This window comes from Rhinopithecus bieti, unplaced genomic scaffold, assembly GCF_001698545.2.
Source record: "Rhinopithecus bieti isolate Rb0 unplaced genomic scaffold, ASM169854v2 scaffold_51732, whole genome shotgun sequence".
NCBI lineage: Eukaryota > Metazoa > Chordata > Mammalia > Primates > Cercopithecidae > Rhinopithecus > Rhinopithecus bieti.
Genome location: NW_016821090.1, coordinates 552,530 through 578,706, shown reverse-complemented (window position 1 = coordinate 578,706; position 26,177 = coordinate 552,530). Strand labels below are relative to the sequence as shown.

The 26,177-nt window shown below is 38.7% G+C and overlaps 1 protein-coding gene across 6 annotated transcripts in view; it reads left to right on the top strand.

The window, feature by feature from the left end:
* GPR141 (G protein-coupled receptor 141) overlaps positions 1–26,177 on the top strand; it is a 60,381-nt gene that overhangs the window by 10,315 nt on the left and 23,889 nt on the right. For 2 of the 6 annotated variants that reach the window (XM_017860176.1, XM_017860180.1), the window contains exon 2: positions 7,944–8,038. The exons of 3 other annotated variants lie outside the window; for them this stretch is intronic. The gene's annotated coding sequence lies outside the window, so the exon portion shown is untranslated. Of the gene's footprint in view, positions 1–6,673; positions 6,823–7,943; positions 8,039–26,177 lie in introns of all 6 variants that reach the window. One more of the 6 variants, XM_017860178.1, reaches the window with a different exon arrangement.

The following is a 26,177-nucleotide window of genomic DNA, read 5'->3' as shown; positions in this document are numbered from 1 at the left end:
CAACCCATTATGTATGTTAGGTATTTCTCCTAATGGTATCCCTCCCCAGCTCCCCATTCCCCAACAGCCCCAGTGTGTGATGTTCCCCTCCCTGTGTCCATGTGTTCTCATTGTTCAACTCCCACTTATGAGTGAGAACGTGCAGTGTTTGGTTTTGTGTTCCTGTGTTACTTTGCTGAGAATGATGGCTTCCAGCTTCATCCATGTCCCTGCAAAAAACATGAACTCATCCTTTTTTATGGCTGCATAGTATTCCATGGTGTATATGTGCCACATTTTCTTTATCCAGTCTACCATTTGTGGGCATTTGGGTTGGATCCAAGTCTTTGCTATTGTGAATAGTGCTGCAATAAATATGCATGTACATGTGTCTTTATAGTAGAATGACTTATAATCCTTTGGGTATATACCCAGTAATAAGATTGCTGGGTCAAATGGTATTTCTGGTTCTAGATCCTTGAGGAATCACCATACTGTCTTCTACAATGGTTGAAATAATTTACACTCCTACCAACAGTGTAAAAGCGTACCTATTTCTCACCATCCTCTCCAGCATCTGTTGTTTCCTGGCTTTTTAATGATCACTATTCTAACTGGCATGGGATGGTATCTCATTATGGTTTTGATTTGCATTTCTGTAATGACCCATGATGATGAGCTTTTGTTCATATGTTTGTTGGCCACATAAATGTCTTCTTTTGAGAAGTGTCTGTTCGTATCCTTTGCCCACTTTTTGATGGGGTTGTCTTTTTCTTGTAAATTTGTTTGAATTCCTTGTAGATTCTGGATATATGCCCTTTGTCAGATGGATAGATTGCAAAATTTCTTTCTTTTTTTTTTGCTGTGCAGAAGCTCTTTACTTTAATTAGATCCCATTTGTCACTTTTGGCTTTTGTTGCCATTGCTTTTGGTGTTTTAGTCATGAAGCCTTTGCCCATGCCTATGTCCTGAATGGTATTGCCTAGGTTTTGTTCTAGGGTTTTTATGGTTTTAGGTTTTACATTTATGTCTTTAATCCATCTTATACAAAAGTTAATTTTTGTAGAAGGCATAAGGAAGGGGTCCAGTTTCAGTTTTCTGCATTTGGCTAGCCGGTTTTCCCTACACCATTTATTAAATAGGGAATCCTTTCCTCATTGCTTGTTTTTGTTAGGTTTGTCAAAGATCAGATGGTTGTAGATGTGTGGCACTATTTCTGAGGCCTCTGTTCTGTTCCATTGGTCTATATATCTGTTTTGGTACCAGTACCATGCTGTTTTGGTTACTGTAGCCTTGTAGTATAGTTTGAAGTCAGGTAGCTTGATGCCTCTACCTTTGTTCTTTTTGCTTAGGATTGTCTTAGCTATATGGTCTAGAGGAGTCAGGTATGGCTGTATTTCTGTAAACTGAGCCAATAGGCCTCAGTGGCAACTTGGGACAAAGGGGATGAAGCACCTCCTAGTGGTGAGTCTAGACCCTGGGATGGTGGGGCTTAGCAGCATCCCAGACTCTGTGAGAGCAGGTACAGTGGCAGCAAGTATCCCAGAGTGGTGGGGCACAGCTGTTAGGGCCCTGCGGGAGCATGAAGCAGCACACCAATGACTCTATTCCCTCAGAAGAGAGGTATCTCAGTAGTTCAGACTCTAGCAGGCTAGTCTAACTCCAGAGAAGCAGAATACTAGAGTTATTTTGCCTGTAGGATGGGGTGTCTCAGCTGTTTTTCTGGAATATAGGGTATCTTGTCAATTCAGCCTTAGATGTGCAGCTTCTTAGCTTGAAGTCTGTAAAGACACAGAGTTCCCAATGGCAATGTGCCACTTCAGCCAGTCCTGGAGGGCAAGACTAGTCTCGATGACCCAGGCACCATTTCCTTGGGATATAGGGCACTGTTTCGGCTTAGGTACTGCAGTGTATGACCACTTCAGACAGTCAAGGCACCATTTCCTGGGAGGCAGGTTGTTGCTTTGACTTAGACTTTGGTGAGGTATGACTGCCCTGGGCAGCCAAGGCCTGGTTTTCCTGGGATGTCTGGCATTGTTTCAGCTCTGAAACCTGTGTCAGGGCACAGTAGTAATCGAAAGGGATGAGAGGCAGTGTGCAACTTCCGTATTGGTCCTGTGGGACAGGTGCAGCAGCGACTGGGAGGGGTTTTGGAGCAGCTCTGCCAGGGCACTTTTTCCTTGGGAGGCAGTGCACAGCCTTGGCTTAGGGCCCTTGGGGCAGGGTGCAGCAGCAACCAGGAGAAGTAGATTAAGCAACTCCACCAAGGTGCCATTTCCTCAGGAAAGACTGTGCAACTTGAGCTCAGGCCCCAAGGGGCAGGGTGCAGCAACAACTGGAGAGGTAGATGGAGCTGTTCTGCTGAAGAACTGTTTTCCTACCAGGGAGCGTGCAGCTCCAGCTCAGGCCCTGTCTTAGTCCATTTGTGTTGCAGTGAAGGAATATTGAGGCTGGGTAGTTTATAAAGAAGATTGGTTTATTTAGCTCATGGTTCTGCAGCCTGTACAAGAAACATGGCAGGTATGCAGATCACATGGCAAGAGAGGAAGCAAGAGAGATGGGGAAGGTGCCAGGCTCTTTTTAACAACCAGCTCTCAGGGAAATTCTCATGGGAATTAATAGAGCAAGAATTCACTTATTACCATGAGGACAGCACCAAGCCATTCATGAGGGATCCACCCCCATAACCTTAGCACCTCCTGTTTGGCCTAGATTCCAACATTGGGGATCAAATTTCAACATTAGGCTTGGAGGGTCAAATATCCAAACTACAGCTCTACCCTAAGGGTAGAGCTCAGTGACTGGGAAGGGTAGATAAAGGAATTCCACTAAGACACCATTTTCCCAGTAGGCAGTGTGCAGTGTCAGCTTAGGGCCCTGAAGGCAGGGCACAGCCACTACTGGGAGATGTATATGGAGCTGTTCTGCCAAAGCAAGGTTTCCCCAGCGAGGATTGCACAGCTTCAGCTTTAGCTCCAGACAAGGGGGCAGAAGGAGGAGCAGGCAGAGTGGTTCCACTGTCACTTGGCCTCCAGGGAAGGGTGTAACAGTTGCTCACAGCTCAGCTTGTGGATATCAGGCCACAGAATGGGGGTGGTTCCATGGCAGCTTAACTTCAGGGATGAAGGGGCCCCCATAGCTCCATGCCCCTGGAGCAAGACACACTCTAACATAGTTCCAGTTCCGAAATGGCATAACAGTAGTCATGCAGGGCACTGGAGGTGGGGCACTGTGTCCACTCCTTCTTTGCTAGGAGCACAGCTGTGTGGACTCCAGGCAGCTCCCTCAGCTCGACTTAATGCCTGTGAGGATGGTAGAGACCCACTGGCAAGGTCTGTAGATGTTCAAAGTGTGGATGAGGTTGGCTAGGGTTCTCTTACTCACCTTTCTGACAATGGGAGAAATTCTTCCTCGCTCCCAGCTGATCCTGGCTGGGGGATGGGATGTAGGAGTCCCTGTGTTTCCTTCTGTTCTCTATATGGGTATCCTAAGTTTCCGTGTTCATTCAGGTTTCTGTTACTTCTTTAAGGAATTCTGCCACTCTGCTCTAGCTATTTTTATTGAAATGTAGTTATGTATTCATTGTTTTGTCTGGCTTTGTGGTGAGGATATGTGCTAGGGGCTTCTAGTTAGCCATCTTTCTGTCACTCAGCTATCCTTTCTCTTTAAACACTTCCGTAGTGTTTGAATTAAAAAATGTATATTGACAAGCCAACATGTCATGTTGTCACTGTGTGGCAGTTATCCCCTGGTTATCTGTATTCTACTTTCAGTCTCTATAAATTTGACAATTTTAGGTCCCTTGTATAAACGAAAGCATATAATATTTGTTCTTTTGCTTAAAGATAAATTCTTGCATCTGTTCTTGGAGTCACAGGAAAAAATAAGTTACCCATATACCTTGGCCTCCAGTCACCTCTGGTTTGAAAGTACAGACAATCCCCCATTTAAACAATGATTGACTTACAAGTTTGCAACTTTATAATAGTGTGAAAGCCATACTCAGTAGAAAACAGACTCTGAATCTTGACTTTTGCCTAAAAATCATTTATAATAATGTTATTATAAAATAGCTTTGTGTTAGATGGTTTTGCCCGACTGTAGGCTAATGTAAGTGTTCCAAGCATGTTTAAAGTAGTTGAGGTTAAGCTATGATATTTGGTAGGATAGGTATGTTAAATACACTTTCAATGTAATGGTATTTTCAACTTACAGTGAGTTTATAAAGACAAAACCCCATGAAAATTGAGGAGCATTCATATTGGAATCTTGTCTAAGAATACCCTGCTATGTGCTTTTCATGCATTACCTCCCACTATCCTCCACCTGTTGCTCCTGCAAACATATATTGTTAATTCCCTTCTTTGGAATGTTATGATCTATGCCTGGCATTCAACCACCTCATTTTCCTCAGTGCAACTTGTCATTCGACCCAGCACAAGGACCACTGATGTGCACATATGGAATTGTTCTCATTTCTCTGTGTCATTTAGTATAATAGCACTCATATAACACATCATATGCTGCCTTACAAAAATAATTTTAGTTTAGGTTTAATCTTATTATTTGGTTGTAATCTCTTTGTAGAACAGGATCCAGTCTTTATGCTATGTGATGACCTTGCTTAGAGATTTAGATATGAGATGCAATAATTTTTTAAGAAATTAAACAATTGTCACATTAATTTGATGCCTACTCTCTCTCTCCTCTCTCAGTCACCCTTCATACTCATTTCAGATGCAGTAAATTTGACACAAACATATATGGGCTTCCTTAATTGAGTTTTCTGGAAAAAATTTTAATAGTAAAATAGAAATCATTTTACCTAATTTACTCTTTATAATACCATAGATAGATAGAGAGTGAGAGAGAGAGAAATTCAAAGATATTTTTATAACCCATGCATTCCAGGAGGCTATAATTAGTTAGAAGGACACAATTTGTATATGTAAAACTAATGCCAAGATCAGAAGACTTTCTGAAAGTCTATACTTGTAAAATGCTTTATGATTTATAAAGAGGAGGTAGAAGTAATAATTTTTATTTTACTGTTTTTTCCCCAGATATTTAATTAGGAAAAATTACAAGTTAAGTGTCAAATTTTCTTCACGGGAACAGATCTAAAACAGGCCAATTTGGACACATTTGCAGAAAAACAGAGTGATTAGATAATCTTTGTTAGCATAAATGGAAAAAGAACATTGAGTAAATATCGTTAACCAAATGACTGAGTGGGTAGTTAGTTTTGTAGCTAGTTTTCTAGAATATGTCCTAATACCATTAAAGTTTATTTTAAAAACTTTAAAGCCTTATAATGCAAATGGAAAAATCAAGACTCAAGGTCACCTAGCCAGTCAGGAGAGTGAATTTTGACTTCAAGCTCTAAGTGTGTCTCAGCAGCCTCCATGCTGAGGCATGAGTTATGGATGTGGACCCTGAACACTGAGGTGGTTTAGGAAGGAGGGAGGTCACTGAAAGTGGAGAGATCAGAAGGTTGACTCTTCACTGAGTCTCAGTGTACAGATGGCATTTGGATCAACAACAAAGAAATTGACACTCAGGCACATTAAGGCAGTGATTCTCAAAGTGGATTTGTTTCAGAATCACCTGAACCACTTATCAGCACCAGTTTCAAGGTCTCACCACAAATTCTAATCCAGTGGTCTGAGAAGAGGCTCTGGGCACCAGGGATTTGATTAATCTCTTTAGGTGATTATGAAGGCTAGAGGTTAGGAGCCTCGTTATCTCTCATCTTGTATTCTAATCTTGTATAGTAAGTGCCAATACCAAGGGCATAACTAACAGCTGCTCTGAGGGCTTAAGTTTAAGAGAGGGAGGAATATTCAGAGAAAACCTGTGCATCCTGGCCTCCGTGCCTGGCAGCGTGGGATACATACAGGAGGTTTATGCCACAGGGGGAAATACAGGCTAGTAATTTTATTCCTTATTTCCTAGACTTTCTTTATAAAAACAGTGATGATTCTGTCTGCTATTGCATACTTAAAAGAAACAAGCTAATCTGCCATATTCCAGATGCATGACCTTGGTCAGCTTCAATAAACCTCAGATTCTTGTGTAAGTGAAAGGAAGAGAGTGATATCTAACTCAAATGAAAATTGTGAGGATCAAAAGTAATAATGTGTGAAAAATGCCTAGGACAGAGTATTATTCAAAATTATTACCCTTCTTCCTCCCTACCACCATTGTACAGTTTTTAGTTTTTATAACATCTATAAATAAAACCAAACTATCCTATCTCACTATTCCATCAATCAACGACTTTCAGCCAAAGGCCACGAGAACGTGTGTGTAGGGCCTGTGACTCATGGTGGGGAGGGAAAACACAAGCCATGGGGAATCTTGGGGCAACTCAGCAAGAAAGTGTCAGAAGCAATCTATGGAAGGATTTGCGTTTTGGTTGGGTGACTAGGGAATGTGGGGATTTGCTATGTATTGGATGCTGTTTGCTGTCAGAAGGCAGGGACAAATTTATGGTTACGTAAAGAAATGTCAGTCACTAATTTTAACCAGAAAAGGGGGTATTTGGTATTTTATGAGTGGCCCAATGACCTTGTTTTTGTCTGTGCTTAGACAAAAGTGTGCAGTAGACTTGTTTTGTACCACTTTGTCATGGCCTTAGAGTGATCTCACTTGAGCTGCTCTCTTTTTTTCTTTCTCACATCTGAAATAAAAGAAAATGTAGGAGCAAAGCTGATATATATTTGAATTGTGGAAGGTGGAGAAGTGTTGAGACATTGAACATTGGTTGAGCAGTTTCTGTATCCTACGTCAAGATAAACTTCGATCCTTCTGAGAATCTCACACGTATATTATCTACATAAGGTGGGATTTGAAGCCAGATCTGACTTTTAACCACCAAAACTCCCAGTCTAGTGTGCTGTCACCTTATTGAGCTGTGCTTTGGGCACTATTAGAGCATGCGAATGAATTCCTGCCTGTCTGTTGAAATGGCCTGCCTTTGACTTTACTTACAATAGAAAACATACTTTGATCTAGAATCAGGGACTGGCAATTTTTTTTCTATGAAGAATCAGATAGTAAATATTTTTGGTTCTGTGGGCCATAACGTTTCTAGTAGGACTACTCAACTGGCAATGTAGTGAAAGAGTGGCCTTAGATCATATGTAAACAAATAGGTGTAGTTATGCTCCAATAAAACTTTATTTATAAAATCAGGTGGCAGGTGGAATTGGGCCCTTTGGCTAGAGTTTGCAAACTTTTTATCTAGATGATAAGTAAACAAAGATCCCAAATGAACTTGGACTTTTAAAAATGTGTTTAACACATTTAAAGTTGCTTTGAATAAGTAAATATGTGTAATAAATATAAAATAAATATGAACAAATAGACATGTTGTGAGGTTTTGGTTTTTCAGGGATTTATTAATTTATTTATAATTTTAAAATGCTTATTTCCAAACACAACAGAGAATCAGCATGGTGCCTCATGCCATTTGCTTTTCCAGCTGTATAGTGACAACTGGATCTTGTGAGGCCAAAGTGTTTATTGAATAGTTTTTCTGTCCTTCAGTCTATCAGGCACCATGCTTGGCCCTTCCTTTCATTATTCCTTAAAGGATAACTCTTGTTCGCTAAACTGAAGCTCAGAGATGCTGAACAATTTGTCCTCGGTCATCCAGATGTTGTGGTAGAACTAGTGCTGAAACTCACACTTTTTCCACTATACCCTATCCCTCAAATTTTACAAATTATTCAATTGGTGCTCTGGGGCATAAGATCTTTGGATCATCTTCTGAATCATCAAACTAAAATGATATGATCAGATTGAATTTAGTGCACAGTGTATTTTATTACATTTAAATTTTTTGAAAAATTAGAATTAGAGGCTAAATGTGGAAATTAGAATTCAGTACCATAGTGTTGGAGGGCATTGCATATTGAGCCTCAGCATGCTAATTTCCTTTTTATATATTCCCCTTTCAGCAAAGCATAGCATAATAACGCCACCCGAAAACCAAGATCATCTACCACCACCGTGTCAGATTGTCTCCACTATAGCTTGATGGTAGGAAGATGAGGTAAGGCATATCATGAGAGAGATTTACTCTGAACCTCTCCTACCACATGCTATGCCACTGATCTCAGTCAGAAGGAATTTTCAACTAAAATCTCCTATTCTCTGAATATAGAAAACAAATACAAGCATGTATAGGTAGCATGTAATGGTACAGGTACATTCTTATGATTTTATGTTTATAGTCAAAAAACACACAATGATATTTTTCATGCAAATTAATTAAAACAACCTCCTAGTCATATAATGTTTACATTCATTTATACCATATACCCAGCACCTACATATTTCTATGGATAAATATGAAAGATATCCCAAAAATATCACAAGTATATTATATATGTAAGATTAAATTTGAAGCCAGATCTTCAAATCTTCAAAACTTTAATATTGCCACTAAACAATATTCTCTTTTAGAAGAGTCCAACCTATATTTTTCTCCTACCACCAGCCTGGTAAACTCACCTGCCCCAGGAAATGGTGTCTGATTCACCTGAGTGTGGATGCTTTATTCTTCCAGTCTAGACAGGATTTGCATCCTTAGCTTATGCTGAAAAGTGAGCATATACCCCTTGTGTATGGAACTATGTCATTGTGGTAGGACATTATTATAGTGAACATACTCCTAGTAGTTCCATTTGCAAACCTTGAGACAATACATCTTCCGATCCATCGTGATTTGGCAAAGAAAATTCTTCCAAGTGCTTCAAATGGAATGTAGAAGAAAATGTATGATGATTTTTCCTAAGTCTCTTTCTTTCTCCAGTACCTCATTGTATATTCATTTATGAAAATAGTCATAACTATTAATAAAAGGAAATATAAATCATAATAGAAAAATGATCATCCATATATTTCTCACTTTAATGTTCGAGTGGGTTGTTGGGAGAGGAATGGAGGGAGACTTGCTTCATGACCCAAGGAAAGGCCTTTGAGAAGCACCACTAGATCTCAGCTCAATTCTGTCCTCCATTCTATTTCACTTCCTATGCAGACTTGCCAGATTTAGAAAATGAAAACATAGGACTCCCAGTAAAATTTGAATTTCAGATAAATGGTACATTTTTTTTTAGTACAACTTTGTTCCAAATATCGCATGGAGTACTTATACAAAATAATCATTTGTTGTTTGTCCAAATTTCAAATTTAACTGAGTATCCTGCATTTTATCTGTTAACCCTACACACAAATACGTAAGGCTCTGAGTTTTCATGTGGAGAGTTTTCTTGTTCAACAGAATTGGATTTAATTTTCTGCACAACCACACATAAGCCTTTAGAAAACTTGCTTAACCTGGAGCTAATAATTCATATTGTAGCGTTGTCATGCGGATTAAATGGAGAGAATGCAAATATATATCCTAGGTTCAGGTTAGGATTCAGCAGCTGCTCAAAAAACATTAGGTAAATGTTTATTTTCTTTTTGCCTCTCAAACTTACTTCAGTGCTTTCCTAACCTTTCTGAGAAGAATAAGGAGCTCCTCCCTTTTCCCTTTCAACAGGCTGTACTTATTTCTGTTGCAGCAACCTACATGGTTTAAGGCTTGTTTCGTAGTAATGACATAGACATATCAATTTCTTTCTTGTTCGGTTTGTGTTTGTCAGACATAACTTTATAAGATTTTTCTTCTTTCAAAACTTTCCAAGTCATCTTATTTAAAACATGTCTAAATAATGGCCTTCTAAAGCAATTTTTAGACACAAAGTCTGATTTTAAAACTCTTACTGTTAACTGTAGAATTTGGTACATAAATTATCTACTAATAATATGTACATCTATTTCTGCCTTTTAATTTTTTGTTTACTATTTGTCTATATTTTTGTGGGTTTTATATTTTCTCCTTTCTTCCTCTCTTTTCCCTCCTTTCTTCCCTCCTTCCCTTCTTTTTTTATTCCTTCCTCTCCTTCCTTCTTTTTTCTTAAGTAAGCTTTTTTCTTCTTTACTTCATTTTTTACCTTTACTAGTTCAGAAGATATACACTCTATTTTTACTCTTTTATTGCTGTCAAATACAAATTTTCACATTAATTTAAGAAAACTGAAGTTAAATAATCTTACTTTCTTCTCAAACAATACACGTCTCAGAACACATAGACAGAAAATCCCCCCGAAGTCATATAATATTGTTGCCTAGTATTTTAGTATTTTCTTATATTTTAAACTGATAAATTAGATATTATTTATTGATACAAAATATGTTTACCCACATATTTACAGTGTTTTGGAGTATAACATTTCTTCATTTATTATTTGATTTTCCTTCTTGTATAACTTTCATTCCTTTTCAGATGTGTCCTCCATATGTGCCTTTAGTAAGCGTAAACTGGTAGTATTAGCTTTCAATTTTCATTTGTATAAAAGGTCTTTATTTTGCTCACATTCTTGAAAGAATTTTACTGGGTACACATTGTAGGTTGATTATTATTTTCACTCATGTTTTAAAGATAATAGTCAACTGTCTTCCTGCTTCCCCTGCCACTTTTAAGAAGCCACTTGACTGTGTAGAGGATTTTTTCACTGGTCTGTCTTCTCTAACTGGCTGCCTTTAATATCAGTTTCTTTTTCCTTAGTATTATGTGGTTTCACTATGGTGTGTCTAAGTATGATTTCTTTTTATTGACCCTGCTTAAGAACTTTTGACCTTACTGAATCTGATGATTGATGTTTTCATCAACTCTGGAAATTTCTCAGCTATTATCTCTCAAAAAAATTGCCTTTACTTTGCTCTCTTTATCTTCTACTCTGGAACAAATTTAACCTCCATGTGACTTCCTTTTTGTAATTTTCAGTTTTCTTACAGGAACAGAGCATAGTTGCTAAGAAACAGAACTGAGTCCAAACTCTCTAGGTTGAAATGACGCCTTTAACTCTTAGTAGGCATATAAATTTGAGCAAGTTTCTTAAGCTTTCTGTGCCTCGGTTCACTCGGTTCTAAAGTGGAGGAAGCAATAGTATCTACTTCATAGGATGGTTGTAAGGATTGCAAGATGATATATGTGTAAAGTGCTAAGAAGCTTGAACAGTATGCCCTTATTTAGTTTTTGTGTTGCACTCTGAGCAATTTTTTTCATGTCTATGATATGGTCCACCAATTTTTATTTTCTCTTTCTAGTTCCATTAGTATATTTTCACTTTCAAAATACAATTTTCCAAAAGTAATTTTGTGGTTATTTTCAAAATGCCTATTCATTTTGAAGATCGCTTACTTTTAATATATTACAGTATTTTATATATATATATATTTACATTGACATTTGCTTTTGCCAGTTACCTTCTGCCAGATACCCAGAAACCCTGGGCCATTTCAAACTAAATTTTCAACATGGGATTTTTTGAGACCCAGTGATAGTATAGATTCCTTTGTCCAAACTCTGACAAGGCTGTCTTATGATTATGAATTTTTGTGGGGAGAATATATTTTTTCTTTTCCACCCAAAGCTAAAACTAGGACAAGTAAGTAGACTGTGTCTTTCTCTGGAGTGGATTTTTTTCCCGAGTGTTTTCCTTTTCTTAGGTTGTAGCTTTGTGTGTGTATTAGTCTGTTCTCATGCTGCTGTGAAGAAATACCCAAGACTAGTTAATTTATAAAGGAAAGAAGTTTAATTGACTCACAGTTCTGCATGGCTTGGGAGGCCTCAGGAGACTTACAATCGTGGCGGAAGGCATCTCTTCACAGGGTGGCAGGAGAGAGAATGAGGACCCAGTAGAGGAAATGCCAGTTGCTTATAAAACCATCAGATCTTGTGAGAACTCACTCACTCTCATGGGAACAGCATGGGGGAAACCGCCCCCATGATTCAGTTACCTCCCTCCCACTGAGTTCCTCCCGTGACACATGGGGATTGTGGGGATTACAGTTCAATATGAGATTTGGATGGGGACACAGCTAAACCGTACTAGTGTGGTTGAGTCCAGTCTGACTTTACACCTTATATGGGGCCCAGGCTTTGTCCCTGTTGTCCTGTGTATATGGGTCTGTTAACAGGAAAGATCTAAGTCTCTAGCATTGATGAATAACTTCAGAGCTGCCTCTGCTTTTAGTACTCACTTACTAGCTTACCTTTCTTGATTTACGTATTACAAAATTATTCTTTTCTACTAAGGCTTTATACTTATTTTTAACTCATCCATGAATTTTAAAAGATGTTTAAAATTATTTTTGGCATTTTAGGGTACTTTCCACTGTGAACTGAGGTCAACACTTACTGACTCTGCCTCAAATTCCACATCAGAGTTATTGCTGTATTCTCAGTGACAAGCCCAATACTTGGTATGCAATAGCCACTCTAATAATACTTATTAAATGAATAATTATATGTATAGTTGAATGTAACCCTGGTATTATTTAGATATTTCTCTAAAAACCCAAGGAAAGCTTACTTTGACATTGAAGACACTTAAAATATGTTAAATTTAAAACATTCTATTAAAACTCTGAAGAGAATACAGACCTCAATCTGCAATTTTAGGAATTTTTATTGACTTCAGATGGGCAGTCCGTAATTCAGGTGTTTGCTCTTTTGAAGAATATTTTTCCGTAGAAAATAATACTCCAAATGTTGGTTTGATTACCAGACTTTATAAATGGTAAAACCTATATCGCTGATAAATTATTTACATCACAGCATAACTAGAGAATGTATTCTTCATTTATAATATTATTTCTGTGACCTCAGTAGAGAAAGGAAATGCTGGGGACTGCAATATATCAGGTGGATTCTGGCTTAGGCTAGTTGTCTGAAGGAAAGTATGTCTGCAAATCTAGGGTTTTTACACTGAAATTGCTTGCTGGCCTCTTCTCAATATGTTGAGAAAACATATTGAGGGCAAGAAATAAAGTGAGTTCTGTGACTTGGTAAACCTGATTTGAAGTGACAATGAGATGGGGGTCTGAGAGAAAAGATACCAAAGCCTGAGGTTGAAAATTCAAATTTGCAATTGAGAAAATGGTTTTCATCCTGGGATGCCCATTGAAAATATCTGGAGAGCAATAAAAAATATAGACACCTATATGGTATTCCCAGGAGTGAGAACCATGTGTCACTATTTTGCAAAAGCTTCCCAGGCAATTCTATAGTGCAGCCAGAGTTGATGCATCAATCTGGATGTCATGAGAAAACTGAAACCACTCCAGGTATTTCAAACAGGAAGGGGTCTAATGTAGGGAATCACAGGCTGCAACAGCATTGAAAGGGCTGAGAGAGAAAAGACCAGAAAAAGCTGCTGCTCCTGTTCCAGAAATCAGGAAATGCAAAAATCTTTAGAAACTACCACTAAAGAGGACAGCTGCTTTGCTCCAATGAGGGTGGTTTAGAAGAAGCCTGAGATCCACTGGCGAACTACAGGTCTCCTTTCTCCAGAAGCTCTTGGGCCCGCATAGTATTTACACACACACACAAATAATGGCTTCTCTTTAGTTCTACCTGCCGCTGTCACAGTATCAGCTCTTATTATTCATGGCGTCTAACGCTAACCTTTGTGGCCAGGGACTCTACGGATGCATAGAAGGGACAAGATGGTGCAAGTCTGTCAATAGATTGAGAAATGCTTGGAGAGCATTTAAAAACCAGATTAAGAACCACTGGTTTGGGATAGATGAACTTCCAAAATTCAGAGCACTGATGTAGTCTGTTGTATTAGTGAACTTTAAACAGCAAAATATTTGTAAAAGCATTTATCTAGATTCAAGAAGAAGGCTTGAGGTTTAACATTCCCAGTGAAGAGAAATTTTTTCAACCCTCCAGATTTCTGTGAGTACCAGGAGGAAGTGGAAATATCTCCCCCGACCCCATACCATAGTTCCTTCCACTCTTCTGGCAGCGTTAAAGAATTCACAAATCAGTGGCAAAAATAATTTTTAAGAGGATTCTAGCCAAACAAATTAAAGGCCACACTTGGCAGAGGCTCAGCTGAACCTGGTACTCAAATGGAGAGGTTTCATGATGGGTGTCATGAAAATGTGACTATACAAAAGGAAAATGTGTTGATACCAAAGTTCACATCCTTTGTTCTCCATACCATTGCCTCTCTATATGCAAGTGACAGTGTGAATTTTGTAGGACGCTTTTTCACATACATTTTCTTTTCTTATAAATCGTAATGATTGACCAGAGACCCTTACAAATAGCCTGGTCATGGACAAAGGAAAATAAGAGCTGCCCCTTCCTGAGTCGGTGGCTTTCCCTCTTCTCCCTCCTGAGAGCAACCACCCACCCACCTGGTACGTTTTCTTGTCTTCCACTCCCACTGCCCCTTCCTCTTTCCCTTTCCCTGCGGTGCTTCCCTGACCCTCTTCTCCTTCCCTTTACCTCCTTCCTGTTAAAAGGTGTGTGGTGGTGGAGCCAAACAGAGCTGTGGTCAGAGCCTTTGGGATTCCTCCGGGTCAGGGTAACCTCAGGTACTGTGCCCATGAGAAAAAAGTCATCCTAGAGGCAGCCAGCGGTATCCTGAACCTCCCAGAACTTCTACATAATAATAGACTGTTTACTTCTTGACAAGACAATTCTAAGTATTTTAAAATTTAGTGCTGAGAATAGTGATTTGAACGTAGTTTGTACCTTACAAGTAGATAACGTTATTACCATTATCCCCATTTTATCAATGTAGGCTTAGAGAGGTCAAATAACTTGCTCAATTTCAGATAGCTAATATTCAAATCAAGTGGTGTATATCCCACTGTACTTTGAGCTTCCCTGATTATAACATTTTTATGACTCCAGTTGTGGCATTATAATTTATGAAGGTCATTGGTGAACTACAGTGTCCAAATATCCTGGCCCTCTGAGGAAGGTACTAAAACTGTACTATCTTTATCACTCTCATCAACAATAAGCATTTATGAAATGTACTCTCTATGCCAAGTTTTATGATGTGTTTTATATAGATTATTCACATGCTTGTAAAACAGTACAAAAACTTTATGAAACAGGTAACATTATAATCATCCCAATTTACAGATAAGGAAAATAAATTATGGAGATATTAAGTAAATTGCCCAAGATGGCCCAGCTAGTAAATAATAAAGACAAGATTTTAGAGCCAACGCTTATGATCATATACTACACTGGAAACTTTAGTTACTTGCCTGAGGAAGAAAGGGTGATAGGACACAGAGGAAGATGGAGGTTGGGAGCAAAGAGAGAAAATAGGAATATTCAGTTGACAAGGAAATACCAATTAGAAGGGAAAAACAATTACATTGCAATGCTATGACAGGGTTTTTCTAGGAAGGCAGATTTCTGCACAATATGATAAAGGACTTTCCAGCAACTATTTTTAACAACACCACAGACTGCCTCTCAAAACAGAGTGTGAATATTTTGACCTTGGAAATTTTCAGATGCCAAAGAAATTTCCTAAATTGAAGAAAACATTGGAGTGTATATGACCTCTAAGCTAATATGTGACCTCTGAGATGCTTTGGATATACAAGTTAGCTCGTTGAAACCGTCACCGTAGCCCAACAGATGTAATGATAACATTTTATAAGTGGTCATACTGAAGCATGATAAGGACAAGTGGTTGAACCCATGTAAATGACTAATCTAGTCATTGAACTCAGCTCAGAATCTAGTCTCTGCCAGCATTTCTAGTCTTTGCCAGCATTTCTTTCAAACTGCCTCTTGACAAATTGCTGGCAAAAAAAAAAAAAAAAAAAAAAAAAAAAAAGCTGGCCAAAAGCAGCCTGCATTTTAATTAAGCAGAGAGTTGTTCTTGAATTTATTTTTTGTACTAGGAAGACACATTTCTTCCTCTATGCTGTAGTAGAACTACTGGAATGGTGGTGACCAAATAAGGTGCCATGTTCAGAGAGTGGTGAAAGCTAAAGCTGACCTTATAAGACCTGGGAAAAATGAGTACTCATCCCGTCTGAGAGCAATAATATCATGCTGTGCCTACAGCAAAGTCAGGGGTTCCCTCTGGTAAGAGGCAGATAACTCCAAGAAACTCAAGAGGGAAATCAGGGTGGCATTTGTAGGATACTGACCTCATACAGACAGGATCCTTTCGTGCATAACTATTAGCTTCATTATGTAAGAGCCACCTAGAGTGTAGAAGAGCAATAAGGTATCAAAGCTCAAATGCTTTCCTTGAAGTACCCATTTAAATAAGTCATCAGAGAGGCTACCGTTTTTACAACATTTCATAGATTACAATGCATGTTCAGGTTTGACATCTCACTCAAGACTTCTCAACATTTTAGATTCAAAGGAAACTATGAATGTAAAGGCATATGAAGGTTAATATCTCATTTACGTTCTAAATGACCCTGAGATGGAGGTATTATTAAACTATATTTTTAATTAAGCCAAGTAAAATTACATATATATCCACAAGCTATAGCACCTATTTTGAGTGCAACTAAGACTGCTGTTTTGTTTCTGTCATTAGGCAACTAAGAAATATAGGACTATTTTGCATGGTGAAGATATATTAGAAGAACATATGAAACAGTGTTCTTATTGTTGCAGAAAAATGGGAAATCGTTGTATACTGTACAGAAAGAAAATAAAAATTATTCGTGATCCACCTGCCCAAAGCAACAATGTTTAAATATTTGGTACAGTTACTTTCAATAAATAAACATATTTGGATTATATGGTCAGGATTATAGTGTGTGTACAGGATTGTCTTCTTTATCACAGAAATTTTCTATTTTATTTAGTATTCTTAGTAAGCATCATTTTAATGACATAGTAGATCATATGAGTGGAGCATAATTTACTTACTGTTAACAAATCTCTTTCATGTAGTATATGTATTTTGTACCTATTGCTGGTATTGCTCTTCGTAATTCCTAGAAGGATTACTACCCCAAAGAGCATGATTGCTATTAGTGATCTTGCCACATATGGCCAAACTGACTGTTAGAAATGTGGTACCAATTGCAGCTCTAATGAGCAACATCAGCTTGCCTTTGCCAGCATTGAAGATTGTCACAATATTTTAATTCACTAATTTTATAGATTAAAAGATATTGTTGTTTTAATTTTCACTTGGCATGGTCACTTTACGTTGTCCACACAACTTATTAAAGACATGGATAAAAGAAATCCTTGTAAAAGGCAGCTCCACTGGATGTTTCCCTGCAAGGCAAAAGATAAGAACTCAAGGGTGAGGGCCAAGATAAGAACTCAAGGGTAAGGGAGGCTTGGGTATTGCATACAAGAGCTGGGAGCACAGCAGCAGGGACTAAAGGATGTCTGTTGTTTGTCAACTTGCCTCTCTTTCTTCCATTCTGAGTATTTTTCACTGCATGAACAGTTGTCCAATGCCTGGCAGGTTCCATGCACGCCCGCAGTAAGCGTTCTCTCACAGCATGGATTCTCTGTTCCCAAAGCTCTCTCTGCAAAGAATAAAACAAGAATGGGTTCCAAGTACAGAAACTGAGAGTACGTGATGACCTGGAGGATGCCCCACAGGCAACATTTCCTTTTGAGGCATTGAGTTTAGTCATCTTACTCTTCATAATAGAACATGGAAGTATAACTATCTTTTGTTACTGTTTGGATTTTTTTCTTTTGGGTATTTTTTTCTGCCCTTACTCTTTTGTTCTTAGATTGCTAATTTAAAATGTTATTATGGAAAATTTGAAATCTGTAGCACAGTGGAGAGCAATAAACCCCATGTACCCATTACTCAGCTACATGCAACTCCATAGACTCCATGCAAGGCTGCCCTGAGTGATTTATTCTCTCTCCCCGCCAACCCTGCAGCTAGATCATTTTGAAGAAAATTCCAGAAATCCCAGATGTAATACCATTTATCCATAAATATTTTGGTATGTATCTCTACAAGATGGTTTTTGAAAAATCTATCATCTTGCCCAAAATAATTCTTTAAAATTGCCAAATAGTCAATAACTGTTCAAATTTTCCTGATTGCCTCATATTTTTCCAGTTGATTTATTGAATTGGGTTCCACATAAGATCTGTACCTTGCATTTGTTGTTTTATTGTTGTACTCACTTTAATAAGTATAAGTAAATGGTACTTCTGGTGGGAAATGATATTTAAATAAATGCCTACAGTCTGAGTGCCAGGGACACTTATTGCGACTCTGATGGTTATTATTTCTGGACAGAGCTAGAAAGTAATAGGAGGGTAGTTTTATTTTACATACAGAATTTTAATTGCTATTTACTTATTTATATAACAGTAGGTCATTTTTTCTCTCCTGAGTATCAGAGTTCTGTATCTTCTTAAATACTCAGTGTGATTATTGTAACTAACAGTGTTTTAGATTCTTCTGGGTGAGAACGGGAGGGCTTACCATGTGATCTGGCTTTCAAAATCTTCCTTTATATTCTGCAACATCAATGAATCAAAAAGAAAAGAAAACAAAGCAAGTGGAGAGACTGACATTACTTAAAGTAAAATCACAGAGTAATAGAGCTACAGAGGTCTACTGAAAACATTGTAGTTGATTTCTTCATTTTGTAGAGAGATACACTAAGGTTGGAAAGGTGACTTGCTCAAGGTGATCTAAATCAATGGTTCTCAGAATTTAATGTGACCAGGAATCATCTGGAGGCCTTCTTAAAACCCAATTGCTGAGCCTCACCCCAGAGACTCTGATTCAATAGGTCTGGGTGGGGCCCTGGTGATGCTGATGCTGCCAATGCACTGACTGATTTAGTGGCACTAATCCATCTACGTGTTGCCTAATTAACAGCCAATGGGAGCATCTTCTTGGCTACAGCCCTGCTAAAGTACAGATGAACTCACTTTGCGCTACATGGGAGTAAGTGCTGGAAAAATCAAGTCATGGGGCAGGAGCAGGTGAATTGTGGGTTGACCAGGTTGTTTCCTACCTGATGTGACAGATAGAGAAGGCTTGGCTGCCTCACCAAATCTACTGGGGTTGTCAATTTTCATCATAGGTTCATTCCTTTAAGATAACTCCTCCTTTTAAAAATCAAGTCCTTAAGAAAGATCCTCCCTCTCCAGACAAATTTAAGCCACTGATTGCAATGTAAGCCTGTTGCAAACACTGCCAGATATCTTTATGTGAGTCTCCTAACTGGAGGCAACCTTTCTCTGAAATCCCCCAGCCTCTGCCTGTATGCATCTCTTGTCTGTGAGTACTTCCTTACTGGATCTGTTTAGACATTCTTGAACAGGCAGTGATCTGGATACCTGGGTTATGCCAGAGATGCAAGTTTTAAACTCCAGTCAAAATAGTACACTGATTCACTCAAATAATGGCTTCCAGGTTCAATTTGTCACAGCAAGAGTGCCGGAGGTTTAGAAAACTCAGTCCTGTCTGTATGGTAAAAATAGATGACAGATGCCCTCAAAGTCAGGGGAGATATCTTCATTTCATAACAATTCAGGAATCTAAGTCCAAGAAGCACCTTTAGGATTTTAAAGTTGCTAGAAGCTTTGTAACTCTCCCTGGATATTTGAGTTTCTCATCTCCTGTTACTTGATTAACCAAAAATATGAAAATCTCAAAGGCAGATCCCAGGGAGATAGAATCTGCCCTACAGAGAAGTTCTAAGTGGAGAGAGTGGATGGGGGCATCCCTGGGATACTGAGAAACTGGCTGACCTTTGGTACACAGCAAGAGAGCAGCAATCAAATTCCCACCTGTGATTGCCTTGATAACAGTTATGTTTTCACCTCCGTATCTCCTGGGCTCGCCTGAATTGGTGATATATGGTGTAGGGAGGAGGACCCAAGAATTAAGGGATTCAGGGTGTGTATGTCTGAGGGCTGGGCGGGTCAAGTAATAAAGAGTATGAAAGAAACAAAGACAAGGAGGGTAATAAAGTGATCAATGTTGTCTACTTAATACTGCTTTTGTTTGGGCCATTGATGCTAGACTGCCATTTACTCCTCACACAACCTGCCCCCCTGTTTCTCTAGGTAATACCTCAGGTCAAGAACACCAGGTCATGAATCAAAGACCTTCTGTTTTTAAGCACACCTGATATCTGAAAGATGGAAAACAGTGGCTGCCCTTCTGGTGGCAATCCATGAGCAGATGGGGACAGTAATTTTTAAAACAAGATAAATAAGATGCCTCTGAAGAACATTGTGTTTAGTTAGCTACTGCTAACAAAATGCCACCCAATAAGTTTATCCCAAGACTCAATAGCACAAAAGAGCAATCATTTATCCTTATGGACCTGTGTATTGGCCAAGGGTCAGCCAATTGGTCAAGGCTGAGTTCAGTGGCTCTGCAGAGCTTGGTTGGTCCTGCTTCCATGTCTGGTGTCTGCTGACTCTAGCTGGGCTGTCCTGGATGATTTCACTCTGCTCCATGTGTCTTCATCCTCCTCTTAAAACCAGGGGGTAGCCAAGCATGTTTTTCTCGTGGTAATGATACAGGCACAGGGGAATGTACAGAAAAACCATCTCTTAATGCCAGAGCCGGAAGCTAGCACATTGTGACTTCCACTTTGGTCTATGGGCCAAAGCAAGTCACTTGGCCAAACACAGGGTCAAGAGGGGCAGAAATACATTATGCTCCTACAGTGGGAGAAACTGCAAAGTTGTAAGTCAGGAAATGTGCATATAGGCCTATAGGCAGTGCATGAAGAATTGGCAAATAGTGTCCCTAACACAAATATACACCATGAGTTATCAATTAAGTTAAATACATGTAAGATAATTTAGATAAGATACCATTAGGTTCTGACGCTAATTTTTTTATTGTTATTTTTTATTTTCTTAGAGATCTTATTATGTTACCCAGGCTGGTCTCAAACTCCTGGGCTCAAGCAATCCTTCTACCTTGGCCTCTCAAAGTCCTGCAATTACAGATGTGAGCCACTGTGCCTGGCCTGATGTTAATTTATAATGCTTTCCTGTGAATAAACTCTTAAAACACTTTAGTCAATGTATCCCAATCTGACTGGTGTTGTTCAGAATTCTTTTGCTCCTCTGCTGTATAGACTCTTCTAATTCTTTCCTGTGTTCCTCATGCTTCCAAAGCTATACTTGTCTGCCTTGAATGTTGTTAATCAATTAAAATTCTCAGACTCTGTAACTGCAATTGTTCTGCCACTTTAAAGATACCCTGTCTTTAAAGTTGCTGTGAAAGAGCCTCCAGTTCATTCTGCAGAATACGCATCAGTTATATATTTACGTGACCGAGATGTTATTTCTCTCCTCGAATATTCTGTGTAATTTTAGTTGCCACATATTGAGAACCTTCTAATGGAAGAATCTACACTAACTCCTTTGTATCTCTTTGTCATCTCCTTTAAACTTTACAACAACACTGTAGTATTCATTCAGTAATCCCCATTATGTAAACAAAACTGAACTCAGGAAGATTGAATACATTGCTTAAGGATGAAATGGTAATAAGATCAGAATTCATACAGTTTGGTTTGGCTACGAAGCCAATGGTTTTTCTACTATATTCCACGTATCTTTTTTTTTTTTTTTTTTTTATCATCTCCCCTCCTCTTACCCATATACTTGAGTTTTTAAATTTTTCTCTGAGATGTAGTAAAGAATGTTTGGGTAGCAAGTGTTAGTGCCATCTCTTTTTATTCTCTTGAGAGCCTGTGAGTGTGGCAAGGCACATGTTACTATTATCCTCTATAAAGCTGCAGGGACTAATACTTTGAAGTGAAGAGATTTACAGGGACTGGGATGCAGACTCAGTATATTTTTCTCCTCTCTTATTTAAATTACTATGTTTAATCATGGTAATCAAAGGTGTGAGAGTCTACAATTTTGCTGCTGGAACTAACCAGTGAACTTGGACCTAAAGGACTATATTTATACAGTTCTGGAAGAGGTTGGGAATAAAAATAGCATGGGTGTTCTTCACATTGCAATAACATAGAAATAAGATGGCAGAGGATAGTTACTATTCAGCCATACATCCCACTAGGTTCTAAAGTGCTGGGTTTATAAAAGGATTTTTGAATAACTTGGGACTCTTGTTACTATTGGTTGTTTACCTAACTTCTCGGACAATTTAAGTTAAAGGATAACCCAAAAAGAAGTCAAACTAATTTCAATTTATCTAAATAAACTTGAAGAAAGCAAATTGAAATTTCTTCCCTTCCATTGTCCTCACTTTCCAATGAACATGTTTCACTGTAAAGATATGGTCCAAAAAAAATCATGTTAATTTTTCTTCATGTTGTTTTCATATGCCATTTGTGTAGCAAGCACTGTTACGCCATGGCAGTTACTTTGATGTGTGGAAACAGGATGCAAGCTGTTATGTTCTTTGCAATGGCTTCCCATTCATCTGTGTCTCAAGCATTAGGTATTTCAAAAAACTCTATGAGTTCTGATTTGGGTTAGTTTTATCTTCATGAAAGTTAGAAAATGGCATTTCTTTTCTGGGTATTATTTGTCTTTATCCTGAATTCTGCAAAACATGTTATAGTAAGAATTGTTGGCTATTAATGTATGTTAGTGGTTTTAAAGTGTTTTATTTATTATTAACAAGAATTGTTGGCTATTGATATATGTTAGTGGTTTTAAAGTTTTTATTTATTATTTATCTTATTTTATTGTTTTTTAGAGACAGAGTCTCACTCTGTTGCCCAGGCTGGAGTGCAGTGGCATGATCATAGCGCACTGCAGCCTTGAACTCCTTAGGCTCAAGCACTTCTCCTGCCTCAGCCTCCTGAGTATCTGGGACTATAGATGTGAGCCACCACATGTGTCCAATTCTTGTTTAAAATTTATTTCTGTAGAGACAGGATCTCACTATGTTGCACAGGTCAGTCTGGAACTCCTGGCCTTAGGCAGTCCTCCCACCTCGGTCTCCCAAAGTGCAGGGATTACTGATGTGAACCACTGTGCCCAGTCTATTTTCTCCTTCAAATAGTGGTTTTTTTTTTTTCCTCCTTAAAAAGAAAACCCCGTTAGATGAGGAGGAAAAGAAAAGGAAACAAATGATATTTATGGAGTGGTTGTTCAGCATCCAATCTTATGCTGGGTGCTTTACATAGTTTATTGCAATGTTAGTTCCATATTACAGATGAAGAAACAATGGCATTTTGATATTGCAAACTGCATAGATCTCTAATTTAGCTTTTTTGGTTATCAGGCTTTGGTGGGTTCAAAATTTGATAGGAAATTTTGTTTGTTTCCTTGCATATGAAAACATAGTTCTTCTACCAGATCCCTAAAAGTCTGTGGCCAGCAGGTATTAGCGTCAAGAGGTGAGTATTAGTTTAAATACTGACCTCTGTTATGTTAACAAAATGGTGGCAGCATTTGTAGGTCGTCAATGCACACATTCCACTACCTAAAACAAGAGAATTTGCCTTTGTCCACGCTTCCTGAAACGAGTCCTGAAATTCATTCTGATTAAACCACCATAAGCCTTATGTGCAGCCTGAACTAGTAATTGTGACTGGGGTCAAGCGGGGGTGAAATGCACTGCTCCATTTAACATAGCCCAAGTCAAGAATCCCATCCTTGGAGCTGAGACAGAGTCAACTTTTCAGAATGACGTGGATCTTGAAATGGAAGTGGTAGGCTTTGAGGAAGGCAGACAGACATGGAAGTCTGGGAGCCAGGCAAACCCAGCTGTCCACAACATCATTTATTCTTTCAAAGATGCATCTAGAGAGCAATCTTGCTAAGAACAGTGGGAGAAACTGACATGAATTAGACATAGTTCCTGTCCAGGCTGCCTATAATTTGTTATGAAGAGGGAGGAGCTAAATTAATAACTATAATCAAAACCTGAAATGCTGTGACATAAAAGTGGCAACTACCTATTAAGAAACCAGAGTATTGCAAAGTATATTTTCTGTCAGCTTATATGATTCCTTCTTAAGAATTTCTATTTCTGAATAAAGTTTCAACTATACTTGTTTACTTATATCTCTTTTGCTCTAAAAGAAGACGCAAAGTACCTGAGCTTTCAGCTAAGCTTTCAACTCAAATTCTGTTTCTAAATATTAAAGGGAGGGTTTTCCTTTACACACTGGAGATGGATAAAGTGCCTGCCAAGGGCTGAGGGTATTGTGAGCATTTAAAAGGGCTCAGCTCTATGTAAGGTCCTCAGGAAGATAGGTGAGAGGTCCTTCATCTAAGAGCCTCAAATTTCAATGATGGATAGGATCAAAAGAGAACCAAGCCATGTCCAAACCATGGGTGCCTCTGAGGACAGATAGGCCTTGCTAATTATGTGTGTCTTCTACTAAGGTGAAAATTTGCTTCTTTTCCTAAATACATAATAGACACTAGGAGGGAATGTGGTTCAGAAAATATGCATGAGGGCTTGCAAGAAGAAGAACAAAAAGCTGTTTTCAGACCTACAAAAAGGAAAGCTAAGCTTCTACATTTAAAGTAGGTGGCCTGTGACCTAAAACTGAACCAATAAAAGAGAATTGCAAGTATATTTCTTATTGAAATCTCCCTTCCCCTCAAAGTTTAAGAGGATTGAGGACATCTCTGAAAAAGGAGGAGTAGATAGTCAAAGTCTAGGTGGAGGCTGTGTATTTGCTAATTGATACATTTCAGACCATAATGGAGAAGACCACTTGGTTCATTAACAAACGTTTCAACATCAGTGCCTACCTTTTTGGCTTACGCTATCCATCCCTGACATTTTCTGCCCCCTCTTTCTTCCCTCACCTCCTTGTTGTGTGCTGAATCCTTCCTATCTTCAAGTGTCACTCCAAAACCAGCTTCCTGAATGAAGCCTTCACAGATTTCCCCTTCTCCCAGTTTGGCTTGTTCTCCCACAACAATGCCCTGATGCACTATCTTATTTTACCTTCATGAATTTCTACAACATGCATCTGTCTCCTTCACTAAATTATAAGCTCCTTGAGGGCAGGACTGCTCTTCTTTTACTTTGTGTCCCTCCTTCATTACTGAACAATCCTTATACATCTCTTGGGCAAACACATATATCTTAAATATGATTGTTTACATTGCTCATAAATATAATTGTTAAATATAATTGTGTGATAAATGTACCGGGAAGGGGATCTTCTGGTCTAATAGCCTTGCAAAGTATTCCTTCTTCTCTCTGGGCTGAAATAAGTCAATTATATTGAAAGTTAGAATTGTTAAAAAGTTTATAACTAGTAAGGGTGATTAGAAGCCCTAAATTCAGCAAATGTTCAGCAAAGTATTTAGCGTTTACTAGGTATCTAGTATCATGCTAGTGATGAACTAAATAGTCACTCTTACCACCCTCATGGAGACTATAGTGAGGAAAATGGTCAATTCATATGCAAATTACCACACAGATTTACAGTTAGACATTGTATAAATGCTATAAAGAAATTAAGCAGTTCCAGTGCTTTGGGAGGCTGATGTGAGAGGATCACTTGAGGCCAGGCGTTCAAGGCCACCTGGGCAATATAACAGGTCTCCATCTGTACAAAAACTACAAAATTAGCAGGCATGGTGGCGTGTGCCTGTAGTCCTAGCTACTCAAGCTACTTGAGAGGCTGTGACAGGAAGACTGCTTGATCCTAGGAGTTCGAGGCTACAGTGAACTATGATTGAACCACTGCACTCCAGCCTGGGAAACAGAGTGAGACTCTGTTTCTAAAAAAGGAAGGAAGGAAGGAAAGATGGAAGGAAGAAAGGATTGATTCAAGAAAAAAAGGTTTAGAGAAAATGTGGGTTAGAAAGTCATTTCTGCTGATGAGCTTGATTTAAGATAAATTGAGCTACCCTCATTCATGGAGATGTATGAAAAAGCCACTGGTTGGCAAAGGAAACAACATTTGTCCTGAGCATAAATGAGAGATAAATTGGTACTAGAACCCTGTCTACATCCACTTAACAATTGCACTTCTGAGATCACAAGGGTGATAGAGCCTATGTAGAGCTCCCTGGCTCACTGAACCTTAACCAAGGGCTTCTGTTAAGCTTTGAATGCACACCAGCGAATAGAACTGAAGATGCAGTATCTTAAGCAGGGCTCACATTTGTAATACATTTGTATTTTAGGCTTCCCTGGTAAGTTGTGTGTGTGTGTGTGTGTGTGTGTGTGTGTGTGTGTGTGTGTGTTGGAGGATGGGGGATAGGGTTGGAGGGCATTATGGAGGCAAGAAGAACAAGCTTTCTTGCCTGTGCGTGAAGAGTTTCACCAGACGATTTCAACTTTCTCCTGTGACCTGGGAAAGCTGTGATGTGGAGGATGGCCAATTTATACTTCAAAATGTCCACACAGTTCTGGTTGGTTCTG